The sequence below is a fragment of the Lepidothrix coronata genome, unplaced genomic scaffold, assembly GCF_001604755.1.
Source record: "Lepidothrix coronata isolate B3197 unplaced genomic scaffold, Lepidothrix_coronata-1.0 Scaffold30, whole genome shotgun sequence".
Lineage (NCBI taxonomy): Eukaryota > Metazoa > Chordata > Aves > Passeriformes > Pipridae > Lepidothrix > Lepidothrix coronata.
Window position 1 is genome coordinate 2,876,088 of NW_016690210.1, and position 20,158 is coordinate 2,896,245.

A 20,158-nucleotide genomic window follows, 5' to 3' on the forward strand; every position below is an offset into this window, starting at 1 on the left:
CAAAAAGAAAAAAAAAAAAAAAAGATATGGGGGAGGGGGGGACAAGAAATTAGTGGTCATGATGAAGAGGAGAAGTAAAAGGTGATGGAGAAACTTTACTGACAAAGACTGGGGGCAGCTTGGTTAGGTGACATTTTGAAATCTCCTTTGGCTGCAGACACTCAGTTTTATTTTGGTAGAGATTTATGCTCTGAGCCTGCTCCACTCTAGGAGCCTCATATGCTGTGAATTCCAGCACAAGGCAACACTGATCATTATGTGTGTCAGACCGAGTGACCCTGGGAAGGATATTGGTATTTTTGCTTTTCTGACAAGAAGTCCTCTCAATTAGTGGCTGCTTCATAACTTCCTCTTGGAGTGTGTGAAACAATTCACTCGCAATTCATGTGTGTTCCATGCAGAAGGTAGAACAAAGCCTTGGAGATGTTGCTTCAAAACTGGTGCCTGAACTCACCTACCGGAATGACCATGGTGGTGGTTGCCTTTGGTTTGCTGTTTTTTTCAACCATTTGGCTCTCAGTGAGTTTCTGTGGCACAAAATTAATTCCTGATGACCAGCCAAAGTACCTTAGAGTCCCTCTGGCCAGAAGCTGTAATTACCAGGAAAGCATGGAGGGCACTAAACAAAAGCTGAAAGGCCGGGTAAACGTCATTCAGCAGTGGCCAGTATGTGCCCATGGAATTTAAATGCAAGTGCTGGTTCTCTCTACAACACAATCCTGCTTGCCTTTTTGGTATTGCAGCCATTGCACGAACCTGGTGGGTGCTGAAGTAGTTCTGCAGAATGATTAGCAGTGAATTAAAATCTGAGTCAGGTTCCTGGCTGCCTGTACTGACAAATGCTTTGCTAGCAAGTATTTGAGACAAAGTACCAGAAAATTTATGGACTGTGATGGTCTGTCACTCTGTGTGAACAGAAAAGAAATACCATCCAGCTTCCTGAAATGATTTCTTTTATGCGTGGTATGCCTAAAATTATTTGGCAGGACATATGGTCTTCGTGTGTTGGTAAAACACAGGCAGTCCACGCAAGGAAATGTGGAGCATCTTGTTCCTTGAGTTCTCTCCCCAGCAATGGCCAGTGTGTAACCTCAGCAGTGCTGAGCTGTCATCAGCTGTGTCTGAAAAACTCACCCAAAGTGTGTGTATCTCTCATGTAAATGAGACACAACTTGCCTCCTTATGGCCACAAGGAAGTTCAGTCTTCCCGTCACTGAGTATGGAGCCTGTGCCTAGGCAGGAGAAACAGAACTAAGATAAACTGAGCCTCTGGTGAATGACTCAAAAGCTGTTGGGGAATTTGTAATGTGCTAGGTTTTAAAATGCCAGATGCTCTTATGAGAGAGGAACCCTGCTATGTTTCTCCCTTAATTCCAGAACAACATTAAGATGAGGTTCTGTCCACTGGAAGCGTTTTGGATGTCATCGTTAGGTAAATGGACCCTCTGTCTTGAAAGACTCCATCTCTTGCAGATAATGTAGTATTTGGAGGTCACAGACCTGATGGAATTACGTGTGAGAGGGTATGAGCAGCAGAAAGCCAGTTACTTGCTCTTATGTTTGCCTCGGGTAGCCAGTGAGTCCTCATTAGCCATGTGCTTCTAAACCTGCAAATAACTGTTACACAAATTAAAACCCCCACTGCACTGATACAGGTCCTCTCTGCTGAGGTGTCTGTCTCACAGCAGTTGTGTTCAACAAGTTCCAGCAGTGTCAAGCACCTACTGCTTGGTTACAAAGTAGGGATTTTTTTCCTTCACTGAGGTTTTTATGCTTGAGACCTTAACTTGCATGTCGTCTCTAGAAGAGGGTGGATCTTCTCAGACAGGTGAATTCATGCATCTCCAACTTATCTTGATCTTTTGGTATAATTTTCTCTTGTTCACCTCCTCCTCTTCCTCCTCCTCCTCTTCCTTGTTTCATCCCACTTATTGTGGGTTTTGTCAGGGCACTTTTTTAAGGATTTAGAATCAGTTGCCAAATTACAGTAATGAGCAGGTAAGTTTAACGCTGCGCTGCACGACAGATGAAGTAGCAATGTTTAATCTTTGTGTTTTTCATTTCTGTGCTTCCAGTGGACTTAGACCAGGTTTTCTTTTTGCATCTCTAACCATTTTTCTTTTATACTGGATGTATATGGGGAAAAGAGTGGAAAGAGGAGGAGCATGAAGGGAATGAAAATGGCTTTTACCTGTTCCTGGGTTTTCTGGGATTTATGTTATGTTGCTGTGGAGTGGGAGCTGCTGTTCTCCCCTGAGCACATTGTGTAGGCAACCAGCAGACCTGAATGTCACAGGTCCACATTTGGACAGATGCTGCCTTTATTTAATCTATAAACCAGTGGGTTTAGGGGGTGGTCTGGGTCGAAAGAGAGGAGTGGGTGGGTGGGAGTGTTGAGGGCCTGTGGAGGTTGATCTGTTCAAGCTGTCACTTTTTGGGACTCCCTGTTGCCTTGTCTTGTTCCAGATCCCTGCAACGCATCTCTCCTGGCCTCACTTAACTGCTTGTTGGGATCTGCCACATCTCAAATTTGCTGTTTGTCAAATTTTTTTATATTCTCCACCAGAAACTCGAGAAGTTGTTTCTGCTGCTTCTTCCCCGCCTTTACTCCACTGAGGCACTTTGTGCTGCCGTGTCAGAGGGCAAGAGGCTCTCACAGGCATTTAAGAGCTGCTGCCCATTTTTTTAAGATGCATTATCTCTTCCTTTTCTCGAGAGTCCTACTTTTCTGCCTCGGGTCTGGATGCAGTCATAATTTATGTAGAAATCCTGTGTTAAAACTTGTTCAGATGTTAACTTAGCAGAGACAGCTTTGCAGTTCTTGTGCTGGAAGTGATAGTTTCTGCAAGAGGAGGGAGCTGTGCAAACTCGTTAAAGATTCTGGTTATATTGGCCAGTTCTTGACTGCAGCCTTTTTAGCTGTTTGTTGAGAGGTTATTTCGGGAAGAAGAATGTAATCGGGTCAAAAATCAAATTTCAGTCGAGGCTGATTCATTTTGTATGGGCATGTTTTAGTTGCTGGGCACTGCTCACAATAGAATTTGGAAGAATTGAAGTGTTCAAATTAATTTTTACCAGTGATCTTTCCCCATTGGTAAAAATTGGCTTTTCTGACATGGTTTCATTTCAGATTCCTGAACGCTAATTTCTGTTTTGTATTAAATGTACTTTTGACTAACAGAAAAGCATTGGGGAAAGTAATAAAGCCCAAAGGGAAACAAAACTATTTCCTTTTGGCTTAATGGTTTTTTTTCTGTAGATCAGCCATGGACGTGTTTTGTTTTGGCCTATTTTATTCCCAGTATGAACTCAAAATTTGAAGTCCTGCCACTGAGCAGAGTAAACTTATAAAACGCTCAAGTAAATTAAGGCAGAGTACTTGGAGTCTAAACCATGCTTATGTCACTTTTGTTCACCATATCATGGTGGTTCCCGTTAATAATCACAGTGGCCTTGGAGAAGAGGATGGCTCTGTGCAGGCAGACACTTTCCAAAAGTGTCAAGTGTTCATACCAGGTAGTTAATGTCTTTGATATCTAAAAACTGGAGGGGTTGAGTTCATAATGTATGCTTTTCCATACTGGAACCTGATTTTTTTTTTTTTGTTTTAATAAAAAGAGAAACTGCCACGATGTCTCACAAAGCAATAGAGGGAAATAGCATTATAAATCCCTTGATGTGTTGTGAAAGCCCTAGACCTTTCCTGTTGCTGTCTTCTATTTGACTTCTGTGCAGCTGAGGTTTGTTATTATGTGCTCTTCCTCTCATGGTCACTATTCTCAAAAGTTTCTTCAGTTATTTATCAAACTGCAAAGTATTCAAAATATTTACATTGAGACAGCAGCTTTTTTTTTTTCTGCACGTGTGGCCATCCACCAAATGAACTGGCTGGAAGGGGATGGGGTGGAGGGGCCAGGCTGGTTCTAAAATTGGTTGTAATCTTCTCTGCTTTAATTAAATGCTGTAGAGGCTAGTGGGGTAATGTAATGAACATGTAGTGTCCCTTTAGGCACTCCAGAGTGTTTCTCCTGGCCTGGAGCCACCACTCTCAAAGGGTATAAGTTTCCCAATGGTCTGGTGTGGCGTCTGCCAGTCCCGTGTGGATGTTGTGGATGTATCTTGGAAACATCCAAAAATGGCTCTTGGCACCTATGTTTAGAAACCCAGATCTCTTCCATAAGTGTTGGTGAGAATTTCAAGGAGCAGATTTTCTCTGCCCATTAAACTGGAAGCATTCATAAGGGATAGACTTTTCCTCAAACCTCAGTCATCTTTTCATCTCCCTGACTCAGTGTCTGTGTGTGTGTTTAAAGCCAAAACCTTCAAGTGCCAATATGCAAATACACCCTTAGCTCAGTGTATGAATTCAGTCTGAGATTACTTGACTCTCATGAAGATGTAATTTCATGGCTGTAAGACTCTAAAATCACCCTGAAATTAAGGTCTCAGAGTAATCTATAATAAAGGAACACCGCAAAAATGCGGGTGCATAGGAGTGTGAATACTCTGCCTTAAAAGACAGATACCCGTGAAAATGCACATGCTGTAAACCTTAGTAATTTTGTTGTTGTTGGGATCAAGTTTTTCATTATGCATTAAATAGTTTATAGGCAGCTGAGCAGTGCAGTGTCTGGTTGCTTGGTTTCTCCCCTATTCCTGGCCCATGGTGTCATACCCATTTTAGTGAAATACCATATCTCTGCTGTGATCAAGGCAGAAGGAGTAAGGTAGTGATTGGTATAATGAGATTTACTTTTTTTTTTCCTAGCTTCCCACTGTCCTTTAGCACAGTACTTCCATAAATACATTGTAACACTATGTGATAGCTCTGTAGTAACTCTGATGTTCTAAAGAAACAAAACATCTCCGGAGATTACCAGCTTTGGAAAAATATTTGTCACGTGAAGAGCAAAGTTGTTCCCTGGCAAAAACTCCTTGCACCTCTATACTTTCCAATCTTCTGCTATTCACTAAAACTCTTATCCACTAAAACTCTCAGATATATGTTTTAAGTCCTCTTGATTTCAAGGTTCGCATGTGTCCTGAATTAAGCTGCTTTTTTGTAATTATTTTATCATCATTATCAATCACAAAGAGTGTTTTGGGCTTAGATAAAAGGGCCATAGTTGCAAAACATCTTAGAACAGAAAATATGCCAAACATCTTGAGCTGTGGAAAGAAAGATTAGTGTGGATAGTAGGAGAAAGTCCAGCCTCTGAAAAGCAGTCACTGCAATGGTGTACATTCAGATAAGGTTCAAGGAGTCTCTGAATGTTGTCCTTGATGCCTGAATGGCTCTCAGATATTAAGGTGGTGCAGTTTACTTGGTCACTAAGATTCAGTTTTTATTAAGACTCCTTGCATGTAGGTCTATATAGATTCAGTTGTTATGTATTTTCAGTAAGCATTTAATGTTTTTAAATACCTTTCCAGGAGGGAAGGGATACGGTGGAAGGGGAGAAGGGTTTTTTTAAAGTATATTTTCTTTTTCTCTTAGTTTTTTCTCATGTCCCAGAGAAAGGCAGGAACAGAGTTGTCTGTTTCTAATAGTCAAGCAATAGGCAGAGCCTTAAGCCTAGAATGAAATAATTAGAAACCTTCCCTCCAGATCAGTAACTCATGCCACTCTTTGTAGTGACCAGCACTTCAAATGATATTTAATCCAGGTTATTGCACTGCTGAGAGCAAACATTCTTTCCTTTGGAGTGAATCAAATGCTAGTTGCAGTTGTAATTAACAACTTGGATTTCAGAAGGTGTTCTGCTTATTTTTACCTATTTTTCTTTGTCTAAAAATCAGCCAGTACACTGTTTATGGGTCAAAATATATTCTATTCACTGGTATGTACATTAAAAATCAAAAAGTGTTAGGACACTGTGATATAGCATCGTAATGGGTAAATAATCTGTGCTTTATAAATATTTCAAATTGTGTTTGAGGGTTGCAAGGAAATGCTGCTTTGTGGCGTGGCAAACCACTGGCCATGGGACTGAGAATATTTCCAGGGGGTGGATTTATCTTAGGAAGGAGGCAAAGCAGAGCCTGCCCGAGGCCGGGCAGTGCAGCAGGACAGCAGGTTGGAAAGCCGAGTCTGGCACTTGGCAAAATGCACTCGTGAGGAATCATAACCCTTCCTTGTGACCGTAAAAAAAAAAACCAACGGTCAGAGGTCCAGAGGGCATTTGTGTGTTTGCTTTACCTGTGCACTTTGCCCTGGTTATGTGACTTTTCCAGACACTATTTATATTTTAAGCAACGTGAGATCGCGGCTGGGCCTGTGAAGGACGTGAGGGGTGGTTTGCACGTGAGGGTCAGGACGTGCTCGTTGCTCCCCTCCAAATGCGCTCTGGCTGTTTTAGCAATGCCTTCCTAATCTTTGGACATACTCGTGTGTGCTGGACACGTCTGGGGGGGCAGCAGGGTGTGCAAACACGCAAGGATCTCACCAGCTGTGTCTTGTGCTGGTGATACTGTGGGGTGCTCCATCTGTAGAAGAGTCCTGGATTAAGGAGAAGGCATGAATGCAGAGTCAGCCAGTTCTTCAGGGCACTGAGCCTGAGGTGTGTGAGGAGAAGGTGTTGGTGAAGTCAGAGAAGCTGCTTCTCTGCTGTGCCTGAAGGTCCCGGACCCATCTGGACAGCGTGTGGTTCCTCTGCTCCTGGAGCAGCATTCCCTGTGGTGGGTAAGCCAGAAATGCTTCCTATGGACCTCTCTGCTGGGCAGCTGCAGGTCTCTGGTGCTGCAGGGTTACCTGCTGTCTAGGAAGAGTTGCGCAACCTTATTTCTCATTTTGATAGAAGTGGTTTGGGATCTGGTGTTTTAAAGTGATGGTTGTGCTGGGGAGCAAGGCGGAGCTGGGAACTTGTTAAAGAAAAACGGTAATCATAGAATCATAGGATGATGTTAAGGGGTTGAGAGGAACTTTAAAGATCACCTAATCCCAACCCCCATGCCGTGAGCAAGGACACCTTCCACTAGACCAGGTTGCCTAAGGCTTTATCCAACATGACCTTGAACACTGTCAAGGCTGGGGCATCCACAACTTCCCTGGGCAACTTGTTGCAGTGTCTCACCACCCTCACAGTAATGAATTTCTTCCTAACATCTAACCTAAATTTCCCCTCTTTTTATTTGTACCTATTGCACCTTGTCCTATCACTACAATGCCCTTACATGTTACCTCTGGAGTGTGTATGAGGTCTTAATCTATTTATCACTGAATGTGCTACACTTGGGATGCCCTACCAGTGTGGAATTGTATTTTCCATACGCCAGTAAATATTTTAACCTTTAGTTATTAATATTGTTTTATGGGTTCTGTATTCCTGAAAGAGCAATTCTTTTTTAAATCTGTCACCTGCCTAGGAAAAGGTGCCTTTACATATGAATTTTTGCTTTCTCTGAGAATAATAAGACAGCTTTTACTTCCTATGATATGTCAAAATAAATGAATGTGATTGATGTAGAGTGGCATCTCACTTCTTTTTAGTTTTTGAGGGTAGGAAGTGGCTCTACTGTTCCATTTTAGCCTCTTGTGGCATCTGGGAAATAAGAATGAGAGAAAATCTAACCTTATGCTGACGCTGACTAGGAGGTGTGAAAACAAAGTTCTGACATGTAGATGTGATTGAATCTTTTTGGTGGAACTTGAAGGCAGTCAGTCTTACTGCAGGACCCAGATCTGTCAAATTGAAATAAAAATAAGAGATCTGATTTCTCAGGATTTGACTGTTCATTTATCTCTCTTTTCTTTGCCTTTCTTTGTGTTTAGGAATTTTATACAGAGAAAGGAAAAATATAAAACTTTCTTGCTTGGACAGTGCTAGAGTCCTACAGTAAAATGTTGTGATTTCTTTTTTTTTTCCCTTTGATTTTAAAATTTTAAAAAACATGCTGTGAAATTAAGCTGGAAAGCAGTAGGTAGATTAAAAAGGAATACTCTTTTAACACAAGTAATGGAGCTCCCAGGAGCAGAGCAACTGGAAGCACGGGGAAAGGCACACACGAGAAGGAATAAATCTCTTTGACTGTGCTGTTGAACACTCAGAAGTCTTTCTGCGTGGGGTATGAGTAAATTGCCAGCTGTCTTTAGTGTTCAGGAAGAATTACTCCCCTCTCCTTGAGTCATTCTGGAGTCATTCAAGTCTATCTATACATCAGCAGGGCTTTTTCTGTCCCTCCTCCTGATACCTCCAGAGTGAACACTGCTTGGGACCACTTCATGCAGCGTGAGGATCACTGAGCTGATCCAGAGTAGTATTGCACAAGTTGTAAAGAGACCTGTGGGATTGATGGAGGAAGAGAAGCATGTTTTTGAATGTCTGTGTTTATTGTGGTTTTTTGTCTTTTTTGTGTGTGTGTTTTGTTTTTTAAATCTCAAGTAGAAGCAGCTGTGTGGATGAAACATAAGTTGGAAGCAAAAGAGGATGTACCAAAACCGCCTGCTTTTACTTCCCTAAGACTTTTAGGAGGCTTATTTTCCCTAAGTTAGTTTTTGCTCATGGCTTTTTCTGTACATGTGTGATGCTGTGTGTATTTTCTGCCTTTTTCTGCCTTTGATAGTGCTTGGCTGCAGTAAGTGTAAACTTTTATGCAGTGTTTATCTACTCAGAATTTTCTCTTCGTGTGTTTTGCTGGATGTGATTTTTTTTTTTAAAGCAAAGACAGCAGTAAACTTGAATCTGGTGAGGGAATTGATCCCTCTGTCCACCTTCCCCAGCGAGGCACCATCCCATGCCTAGCAGAGGTGAGAGAAGGCTGCTGTGCTGCCCTAAATAAACTTTCTTACTGTGTTCAGGGAGGCTGATTGGTTTCATTGATATAGCTGTAAGCGAGACAAACCAGCCTGCTGTAAAGCCTCTGTGCCTAATGAATCAATCAGTACATTTTGATCTGTCCTACATAGTTTTCCACCTCAGCTACTCTTGACTATAAAGTTCTGAACCTACACCATTATGTGGCAAAACCCTTTCAGTTTGGTTATTGTTACTTGATCCTGTAGTTGTTGCTTAAAGAAGCCAGTAGAAAGAGCCTGGCTAGGTAGTCCCTTGCTTATGTGTCCCTATACCTGGTGTCCTGGTGTCTCCTTTCCTTTGGCATGGATCACAACACCTGCACACATCTGATCCCCCACAGAGCTGGTGTCCAGGTAAAGTTTCGCTGCTTTACCTTGTCGTGGAGCTCAAAACAAGTAAATGAACAACAGCTGCACTGGTCAGGGCAGCATGCAAAGGAATACAGTGAGTTTAAAAGAGCATCTGCTTTCACATTTCACTTGGGACGGGGGATCACTAAGTGTAAGGATTTGTCACCTGTAAGGCTGAGTGTGAGTGCGACTGGGGGCATTTTTAGGTGTAGCATTTTTCTGTCATGTGGCATTGTGTCCTGCCTACCCAACGCAAGACCAGTCACAGTGCCATGTGGCCAGCTGGGGCCAGGTTCTCTTGTATGGAAAACTCACTTTAGAAATACTCAGTGGTCTGAGAAAACAAGCAAACAAAGTTGTTACCTTTTCCCTTGTGGCCCTTCCATGTCCCCTCTCCAGCCCCAGTCTCCCGCACAGCGTTCTTTTCTCTTACTCCATTTCTTTTCTTCCTCCCATGCATCTTCTACTAAAAGAAATAAATTTATTGCTGTATACCCTTTCACTTTCTCTTTCTAGGCTGCTTTTACTCATTCTACTTCATTATTGGTATGGTTTATTTATTTCCCCCTCTATATTTTTCTGTACTTTCTCTTACTTTCTTTTCCTTCCCCTCTTTCATTCCCCGTCCCCTTTGCACACCTACCCCTTGGCTTCTTGAGTCACAATCCAAAAGTACAGGGTGTAGGAATTATCCCAAGGCTAGCCCCATGTCTCATAAATCTGTATGCAAGCTGTAATTTGCCTTCAAGGAAAACCTCAAAACTTGATTTAAAGAAATGGTTAGTCAGGAAGACTATCCTGGCCCTCAGCAAGTTGTTCCATGGTCTGGTGATTTTTGCTGAAGTATATGGCTTGTGACCTGAATTTTTTTTTTTTTTTTCAGTTCCATCCAGAAGCTGATGGCTGTTGTTTACCAAGCTTTAGTTTCAGCAGCTGAGGTTTAATCTCCTATAAAACTTGCTTCCATGGGGCAACTTAGACTGTGACCGAGTTTGTCGGTTTGTTCTGGTTGGTTGCTTTTTTTTTCTTTAAACTTGAAACATCTGTCCTTGTTGAGTCTCCTGCTGAAGACTTGTTTTCTGGTGGTTGAAAGTGTTTGTGAAGCTCTTCCACACACACTTTTTAGTCTGTGAACATAATCCTTGAGCTACTGAAGGCAGAACTGGACGTGGAGCTGTGAACACATGACAACCCCATCTCCTGTTTGGATCAGCTACACCAGGCCCCTGTTTTAAGGACTGTCCCAGCATCTGATGATGGGAAAATATGTCCCAGCATATTTTCCTCTTCACCATTTCCCCAAGACTTTTATGCCTAATTTTTTATGCCTTTTGGATAGAGGGACTGACAGGTTTGAAAGCCATTGAGCAAATAGTGGAAGGTTGTTATGGTTCTACTCTTCAGGCTGGCTTTGGAGGGAGCAGTGATCCCAAGTCATGAGTCTCACCAGTCTCTGGGAATTAGCTGTGTACATAGAGCCCTCCCTTTGTCTTCAGTGGCTCAGCATTTAGAATTAAAAAAGCTGCTGCACTGCTTTCCTGGGTTACTATATAGGTTTTTGTGGGCAAAGTAATCCTTTTGCTCACCTGGAAAAAAATCAGTGAGAAAACCAACAGCAATCATGCACAGGTCTCTGTATTATTAAAATCTTAATAGATAGGCAGAGTGTAATGGTTTTATTTGTACTACAGCAGTAAGGTCCTGTTTGCTTTAAGCCTTGTATTTCGCAGGACCGGAAATAAGCATTGGAGGCTGTTGATTTTTCAATTCATGAAGGTAGTGCTGGAAGATAGTTGAGGAGAATGAGTGCTTTTTTACCACCCCTCAGTTTGACAGTCACACCAACTCTGTTCTGTGGAAAACTGGCTCTTGCCTTGGAAAGGTCGTTCACATGTTCAAATAACAGTGTGCAGGAACAGAAAACTCTTTCAGAGCAGGTGTCCAGAGATGCAGCAGAAGATACCTGCTTGCCTGTTATTATACCTGTCACCGCAGAAATCTGGTGAATGAGTCTCCAGTCGCCAGCAGGAGAAAGAAGTTACAGTGAACAATAAATAAGAGGCCCGTGGGGAGCGCCCAAGGCATCGTCTTTCACGCAGATTGAAAGCTCTTTTCTGCTGTGCAGGAAAGGAACAAATGAGTAAAACGTTTGTATGCCACTGATGGGACACACGTGAAGCATTAGGAAAAATTAAAAGGTCAGGTTACTTGCAGTTCTCTGAAGTTAGATCCTTATCTCTGTACTGACAGAACTGAGAACAGGTTTTATTTACTTTTCAGAAAAAGGAGAGGACCAGTCAGTCTGGCATAGGAATACAAACCCACTTCTGTTCCTCGAAGTCTAAAAATTGCTTGGTGGAATAGATTCTGTAGTGCGAAAAGCCCTTGAAGCACACATATGTTTGCAGTTGTAATTTTTCATTACATGATTCTTTGCCTTTGCATGGAGAGTACAGTAGTCCTGGGAGTGGGCTGTTATCTGTCACTGAAAATGTTGTAGATGGGGAGACTGTATTAGTCCAGTGGTAAGCCAGTGTTCGGTTGAACAAAAATGTGAAATGCAGTATTGCTCCATAATGTTTCTCTATTCCATTAAGGCAGCTTGGAAATAAAGGCCATCAAAGCTGGAACTAACCTGTACCTTTTATTATGGGTCTCATTTAACAGATCTGTAGTGTAGGCTCTTCACTGTTGTCTGGTCTCTGATGTCCAGTGTGTTGTAGGAATTTTTTCTAAGGACACCAGGTTTTTGCAAGTGAGAGCTCCAGTACCAGTTCCTGCAATTCTTTTATCCTTTGCAGTTTCCATTTTGGGGCTGCTGTCAGACAGCAAGGTGGAACCATCATTTGGTGGCACAATCCTGAGAATCACTAAGGTATTTAAGCTGCAGCAGGCGAGTGTGGGGCTGTGCAGCCTGGTTGCTCAGGCTGTTGAGCTGCAGTGGTGCTCAGCTGATCCAGATGGAGGAAGAAATTCAACTGCTGTGTCTGGATCCTTTACCTGCAGCAGCCTCTCCTGGAGATGTTTTTGCCTATGGAAATGAACATATATAGGGTATAGTGGCCCGACCTGGTGCTTTGTACTCTTGTTTTATTCTGAGGATTTTTTTAGGGGTTTTATAAAATAATTTTATAGAAAACACTACAAATTCATTTTTGTATTTAATCTTATGGAAGGTTACTGAGCAAAGTTAACAGTACAGACTTTAAGCCAGTGAACCTCAAGGTGCTCCAAAAACTATCCTTAAACTAGTACAGGTTTTGTGAAATACAGATGTGGATATGTGACAAACTCATCACTTTTGGGTGCACATGATTGCAGTCCTCTCAAGGGTAGTATCATCTATATGAGTTTCCCTTTATGTTTGCCATGTGATACAGAATGTTTTCTGTCTTGCTGTTACTTGCATGTACAGTACCAAAAGCCTTGGGTTTTCCTCTCCCAGCATTTTATAGTTGGAAAGCCTGTGGGTTTCCTAAGGGAATGTTCTTGTTCCTTACGTGCTACAGGATGTGTTTGGCTGGGGATAAGGATTTTGGCCAAGAACACTGCACCAAAATGTTATCCACATGATGGGCTGCTCCTGCATCAAATTCAGCAGCTGTTTCCTCATATTTCTGTCTTCTGCAGCACTGTCCTCTGCCAATTCTCCCTTTTCTCCCTAAGGAAAATGCACACTGGTGAGCTGATTCATCAGTCCAGTGATTAGCTGTGCTCAAATTAGTCCTTTCCCAAGGCTTCAGAGTATTGTCCAAACATGAGCAGGAATGGATGGTTCTAGGTATTAGTGTACAGCTCTGGTCAGGATTTATCCTGTGTGTTTCTGAGGGTCCTCAGATTTATCCTCGATGTTTCCCATCTGAAAATAAAACCATTTCTGTCCCCTTCCCAGGCAGCTGCCAGATCTGCTTAGTCCACTCCCTACATTGACCTCTTTTGTTTCCTTCCATCCTTGCCCCTCCCAGTTTGGCTGTTCCCTGCTGTCCACTACTCGAACCCCTAAAAAAGAAGTGAACTGCCTGATAAAGAGATATATTCCTTTTGTTCTGCAGCTGTTTCTTCCCTCTTGGGGAGCCAACACTGAGGCCCACCAGAGGATTTACATCTAGATGGTGATAATGCGAGTGCATGTGAGATCTGGTATCTCTCAGATTTCAGTGGCTCGTGGCTGGGAGGATAGGTCAGCATGTATATGTAGCGCAGGAGCAGTTGGAAAAAAAGGAGTAGAACAAGAAATTACTGAAAAAATTATTTCAGTCTCTAATATATTTATAAATATTTGGGGGTTTCTCCCACCTTCAGTTAAGATATTGCTTCTCACCTCCCTTCAGTTTCTTTTAGCAGCATTGGTCTAACTTGGAGTAGTGCTTCAAGTAGCAGTGTCTGCATTGCCTGGCGAGGTGCTGCCAAGGTGGAGTCCTGCCCTTGCCTTAAGCTCTTCATGTGGCTTGTGAATCAGCACAAAGGCCACTGAAGAAGAAATAGACTTCTACAGCAACTTGCCCTGAGCCCATGGGATTCAGATCCTGAGAGGCTGATTAATACTAGCTCTGTGTTTGAATACCTCTGGGTGTTTGAATGTCATGTTTGGAGGAGGAAGGGAGAAAATATACCCATGTGAAATGTTCAGACTCAGGATATTGCTCAAACTGGAAATCAAAGGACTGTATGATATGCTTTTCTGTCCTTATCAGTAGTTCAAATAGACATGCTAATCCCTGCTTTTTTTCTGGTAGCTGTGGTGATAGTAAGCACAGTGAGAAAGGTACATATTGTAGGGAAGGGAAGATTGAAAATGTACCTGCCTATCAGGTACCTGAAGCAACTATTAAGACAAACAAACCCCCAAGCAACAGAACTGTACTGCAATATGGCACATAATACTCATAATGCCTTTTAGCAGAAGTCACCTCTTCCCACAGTGCCAGTGCTGGGCTCTGGCTGGGATTTTGGAGCTCTTCTCTGTGAATTCTTCTCTACAGGAGAGAGAATTCCTTTGCCAGGGGAGTCATGATTGGCTGTATCTGCTTTAACCAGGCGTGCAGTGCAGTAGGAGCAGGTCAGAAAAGCAGATTCCAGTTTTACTTGATTTGTTTGCTTCATGTTCTTTGCATTTGAGTTCTCCTACTCCCTGGAATGGCCATCCTCCCTCTGTGTGTGCTGCAGAGCTCTCTGAAGGAAAGCTGTCCTCCAGCCTCTGCTTCTTGGACTGTTGCTCCAGGAAGTGTCAAATTATCCTCTTCCCTGTTTCACAGGGATGATTCTAGAATGTCATTGCCTTGTCAGTACTATCTGTGTAAGCCTCTTGTGGGAACAAACTTTATTTCTCTTCCCGCTCACTTGAGTGACCTGTGCAACCTGCTGTTTGAATCCCTGCTTGATTCCCGAGATTAGTGTGGCGTCAGGAGGGATGGGTGGTTTTCACCATCAGCTGCTCAAGGAGCTCATCCAAAAAAAAGTCTAACCTTCCTGGACATCCTGTTTTTTGGGGAAGAAGGTAGAAGAAGGAGCTTTCTCTGAAATTTTGCAGCTGCTTTCTCTGGCTCAGAGAAGGAGCTTGGTCCAGTCGGATGCCATTGCTCTCAATAGGTGAAATGACCAGGAGTGGGCACAGACCTTTGCTGTGTGAAGAGGCACAGTCAAGACCTTCTGCCACCTGATGGTATGGCATCTCTACTGTCCCTGAATGGAATTTGAGAAGCCCTCATCATCATCTCATGGCTAGGCTTCGCGAACGAAGATTTGGGAAAGGCTCTACCCACATTTATTACAAGCACGCTGGTGGCTGATAAGGCCAATGTAAGATAGACATGTCTGATTGCAAAAGGCACAGCAGGAAGACTCCTTAGGTGGTATATTCTGCAAGGCACGATTCTTTCTGCATTACCTTTTCTCCTCGAGAGTGATCCTGCGTGCGTTTGAGAAGCCCAGACCTTGCACAAGTTCCTACTACAAGTGGTGAGCTGATGTGGGATGAGCAGGTCAAGGTTATGGTCAAGGTTTCCAAGGCTGTCTTCCAAACCTTTTACCTCCAAGTAGTGGGAGTTAACACGGAAAGCAGTGGGAGTTAACAAAGTTAACAAGGTAACCTGGGCCTTTGCCCTCTGTGGATCTCCAGGCAGTGTGAGCAGTATTGATTCCAAACTGGTGCCTGGACCAGAACTGCTGTTAAAGAAACAGTGGGGGCAGGCCTTTGCTAGTCCTGCTGACTTAAGACCATGGAAGGGTGTTTCCAGGCCAGGGCCTCATATCTGGCTTTTCTGAAGTGTAACATCCTGCCTGGTTCTACCTCCACAAAAGGCTGGACTCAAATACCTTCAGTGCCCTGTGAGTCGCAGATGGCTGCTGTGGACACTGGGGATGTAATTTCAGCCTCTCACATCTGCTTCCAGAAGTTGGAACATGCAGCATGGCTCTCATCTAGGACACTTATCACAGAGGAAAACCACTGTGATCAGTGTTGTGGAGTGGGGGAACAAAACTATGTGCCGTGGCTTATTAGTGTGTGAACACTGCTGAATAAAAAGCAAGAGATTCCTGATGGGCTCTGGATCTCCTTAACCTGCCCCCTCCTTGTTTTCATGCCTGTGTCTACGCTCTGTTCCTGGTGGCACTCAAATCAACCACCCCTCTTTGTCCCCTTTGATCAGCCTTGATGTTTTTGAGAGGCCTCAGTGAAAGACAAAGCAGATTGCAAAGGATTGAGAGCTGGTGGTTAACATCAAATATAAAAGTGCAATACTTATAAAAGTGCAAAGGGTGACACTTAGCCCTTTGTTTAGTGTGTGGCATACCAGGTATTACATAAATTTGTGACAGATGAAGAGACTCTAACTGCTTGGGGCATACAGGAGAGCTCTGCAGAGGTGCAGCCTTGCCTGTTGTCTTGGATGCTTTGTGTCACCAGTGGGGTTTAGGTGGATCTTCTGATTTGGTTTCATCCAAAAGGAATCTGTTTTGTGAACACCAAATTCATCCTGTGATCCAATCTGCAGAAGCAATAGGGCTTTCCCTTTAAAAGCAGACGGATGCTGTGGATTAATGTGCTGGTTTTGATCAATTGACTCTGCAGCTTCCCTGATACCTTTGATGCTGGCTCTGGCTGGGACTCAGGGGTGCTCTTGCTGGACTTCCCTTGTTGCTTTTTCCACCTTCTCATAGTAGGGGCAGGTGCTGGAGGTCATGTTGCAGTCTTAATTCCTCTGAAAGAGGCTGTTTTTGTCCCTCATGTGCTCTTGATTACAGAATGGCCATGCAGGGAGTGACCCCCTCGGTTGTTTGTGTCCTTGGGAGTTTTGTGTTTGTGGCCTGTGTTGAGGAACCAGCTCGGATCTGCAAGGTGTCTGCACGGCTCTGCTCAGAGAAGCACATCACAGAGCAGAGCAGGGTGTGTGAGCAATTCTGTCCTTACAAATGGGGTTTACCTGGCTGTGTCCTGGCCTTTCACTGCACGGGTTGTGTGTGGTCAGTTTGACACCCAAATACTTACAAAATCCATAAAACAGCTGAATTTGGGCATTAATTAATAGAGCAAAAAGGCAGATTGCAGAGAGGCAAACTCCATTTCATTCACAGTGCAGGTTTCTGAACAAACTTCCCTTGACGTGCTTATTCTGGAATTTAATCCATTTTGAAAAAGGGATTATCCAGTTCACAAAAAGTAGACAGGCTGTCTCAAAAAGAATTTTCATGTGAACTAAATGACTTTTAATCTAGGAAACAAGAATAAATTTGATGTGCTGCTCTTTTGTCCCACAGATGTCTTAAGCAAACTCTAACTTTATTTTGGTTAGTATATGTGTTTTATTGTTTGTTTTTAATAACCAGAGAGGGTATATAGAATTTGATTTATTTCTTTCTAAGGTTTTGGATGCTTTTTCTGCCTTGCTTTTAGTTACTTTACAATGATAAAGAAACTATTTTTTGGTAGTAGAGGAGGAGTAACAGTGAGAGAATTGCCTTTTTTGGTGAATTTTATGTGGCTATGAGGAGAGGATTCTTGAATTCAAACTAGATATTTTCTAGTCTTCAGTTTTCTACAGAAGACTAAAATGAAATCACAGCTGCATGGGAAACATTTTAATCAGTAGGGAAAAAGATTTCAAAACTAGGTAGGGGAGTTAGCTGGGTTTGCTCAAGGAAAAGCCTTCAGAGCAGCTTGTTTTAAAAATTGCATAAAATTGACCTGGAGTCATTCTGGCTTCAGTAGTGCAATAGTGATGCAGGGCAAGGTCTCTGAAGACAAACACACAAAGGTCAGTCTGAGAGAGAGGTAATTGGGGCACACGTGGTTTTAACTTGGAAAGCCTACAGGGTTTTTTTCTTTTGAAAATCTGTACTTTTACCTTGTGCAAAGTTGCAGATTCAGGTGATTTGCACTGCGTGAAGGTAATAATAACCTGCCACTGACCAAACCTATTCATCTGATACCAGTGTGTGTGCTGAGTATGATTTCATGCTCTGGAGTCCCTCCACCATCTGTTGTTTGCACTGGGATCAGAGAGCTGTCACTGTGTAGGTAATGCCAGTTGGTAAAATACTTGGAGGGTATGACTGAGTGATGAGGCATGTCTGTCCTGTAGGTAGGGAATACCTGGAAGGAAGACAGAGTCCTTCAAGGTCAGAGGGGAGAGAGAAGTTCCAAGTTAATATACAGAGTTACATATTATCTTTCCCCAACTTCTGCCGTTTGGACGAGTACGTTGAGAGATCTAGCATAGTTCAAAAATCTAAAATAACTGCAGGTAGATAACAGGTATCTTCCCAATTTTGTGGATGTAAGACCCTGTCTTAAACTATTTTCTCTTTCTTTTTAAATGACAGTTTACAAACAACTAGAAGAAGTTTCCTTGACACGGCTCTCTCCACATAAATAAGCCACACCTTCGACTAACTGTATCCTGTCCTTGAAAATTAATCTGCAGATAATTTGCATAAGATCAGAGGCACGAAGTTATTGGGGTAAACACATTGGAGGAAAAGGGGCAGGAGCCTTCCGGGCAAGAATATGACAGGTACGAGGAAAGACAGTAAGGAAGAGAGAAGTAGCCTTTTATTGCCTGAGTATTTGTATGACCTGAGCTGCTGCTGTTCCTGGTGACTTGAGGCTTTGTGGAAGTGTGATGTGTTCTGGAGTTGAGGACTGTGGGTTTGCTTTGTTTTTTACAGGTAACTCATAAGATATACTGAGGGGTTTTGAGGGGGGTCAGGCAATTAAAAATACCTGAAAGTGGCAGTTTTCAAGCATGAGTCTGAAGCACTGCATTTAAAAAGAATGACAGAAAGATTACACTGAGGAGTTTGCTTTCTGGGAGAGTTGGTTTGTTGGTTTCAGGGGGGGGTTTAAGCACCTTTTTGAAACTGAGGAAACATTCTCCTGTGTGCACTTATGCTATTAGGCTTGTGTGGTTGGATGGGTGGTGTGATCCACCTGTTGCAGTGCTCAGTAGCTAGGATTCATAAAGCAGACTTCCCAGTAGAATGTATTTTCTGGTAATGTCTCATCAGAGATTGTGCTTTTTTTAGATAGACATAAAGGAATAAATATAGAACAACTCAGGTGCTAAAAATAACCACTTGCATTGACGTCTACTTTTTTATTTCTTTAAAAGAGACCTTTTGGATATTTAGCAAGATGCTTCATATCTGCCGAGAATCATTTTGGCTGCGATGCTGAGGGAGAGACAAGTCAGCTGATCTTAGAAAATAGCTTATCTTGGTTTGATTGAAGAGTGCAATGTGGGAATAGAGCAGATGCCAAGGAAGAGACTTGATGTGGGTAATGGAATGAGAAGTTGGTTTAATTACTGCAGCTGTAGAAGCTGGGCATTTACAGTTTCAAAGATCAGAAGACTGCTCAGCTCTTGTGTTTATGGAAAAAAAAAAGGTACTAAATACTTCAATCAAACCCTAAGATATATAATGGATCTCACAGAAAAGATGGTCCCTTGATAGAAAAGCTGCTTGCACTTAATGGCTTCAGTTACAGTCCAGGACATAGTAATCCTGGCATCCTTTTAAGTGTGAGGGAACGAATAATCTTTCAAAAGGCCTCTAATCTTAGAAGCTGAGATTTTCGTAGTGGGAAAGAGATGGATTTTGGAGTAATTCTCAATTTGCAGATGATGATCTGCTGCGGACACGATTCCTTGTGCACAGTTGGCCACTCGATTCCGTTCTGAATAGTCCTTTGAAATCTGTGGTGTGAGAGTGAACCAGTTAACACATTTAAATCAGTTTAAGATTAGATTATTCCTTCAGTACCCTGTCATACGTGAACTTTGAAATTCATAAATTCAGTGTGCCACATTACTTTATGTACAAACTGTGCATCAGTATCCAGAAACACCAGGATCAGCCCAAGCAAGTGTGTGCTACCCACCACCTGGTGCTGTCAGGAGTGGGTTGTGTGGTGCATGGAGAGGAAGGGGCCAGGCCTTTTTGGCATCTCACAGGTTGTGCAGCATCAGACAGATGCTGGTTTATGGTGGTTGGGGCGGACCATTCCTGCAGACCATTTCAGGGCCATGGCTGCATCCTCCCGCTCAGCTGTAGCCTCCCTTTCCCTGGGAGTACATCCCTTGGTGCTGCTGTGGCTGCTTCTCCCTTTGAAGTTAATAACAGGTCAGATGTAAATTGCAGAGTAGACATAAAAATAGCTGGCACCTGCTTCAGTCACGCTGGGCTGGGGTGAGCTGGGGCCCCGGGGCTGAAGGAGTGAGAGTGATCTGGTGAGGTTTTCTCCGCCTGCTACAGGTGGAGCAACCCTGGCCCTGGGGAGGAGCATGGACAGACCCTTGGCAGGGCTGTTCGCTGGGCTCCTGCAAGATTAATAAAACACTCATGCCGTGCCACCCTTTGATCGCAAGTATTTTTGTCTCCTCAGCCTTGTGCTCTTCTGTTTGATTTGTTTGATTTGTTTTTTTTTCCCCTCTGCTTTTAAACAAATTCTCTCTCTTGCTGTGTTTGACCAAGGTAGGACAGTGTAAAGATAATGCTTCCTCTTAGGAATTA

At 43.0% G+C, this 20,158-nt stretch overlaps 1 protein-coding gene across 6 annotated transcripts in view; it reads left to right on the forward strand.

Annotated features, from left to right (window-relative positions):
- AGPAT3 (1-acylglycerol-3-phosphate O-acyltransferase 3) overlaps nucleotides 1-20,158 on the forward strand; it is an 89,542-nt gene that overhangs the window by 10,721 nt on the left and 58,663 nt on the right. For 2 of the 6 annotated variants that reach the window (XM_017810916.1, XM_017810919.1), the window contains exon 1: nucleotides 6,242-6,682. The exons of 2 other annotated variants lie outside the window; for them this stretch is intronic. The gene's annotated coding sequence lies outside the window, so the exon portion shown is untranslated. Of the gene's footprint in view, nucleotides 1-6,241; nucleotides 6,683-20,158 lie in introns of those variants that run through there. 2 more of the 6 variants (XM_017810917.1, XM_017810921.1) reach the window with 1 other exon arrangement.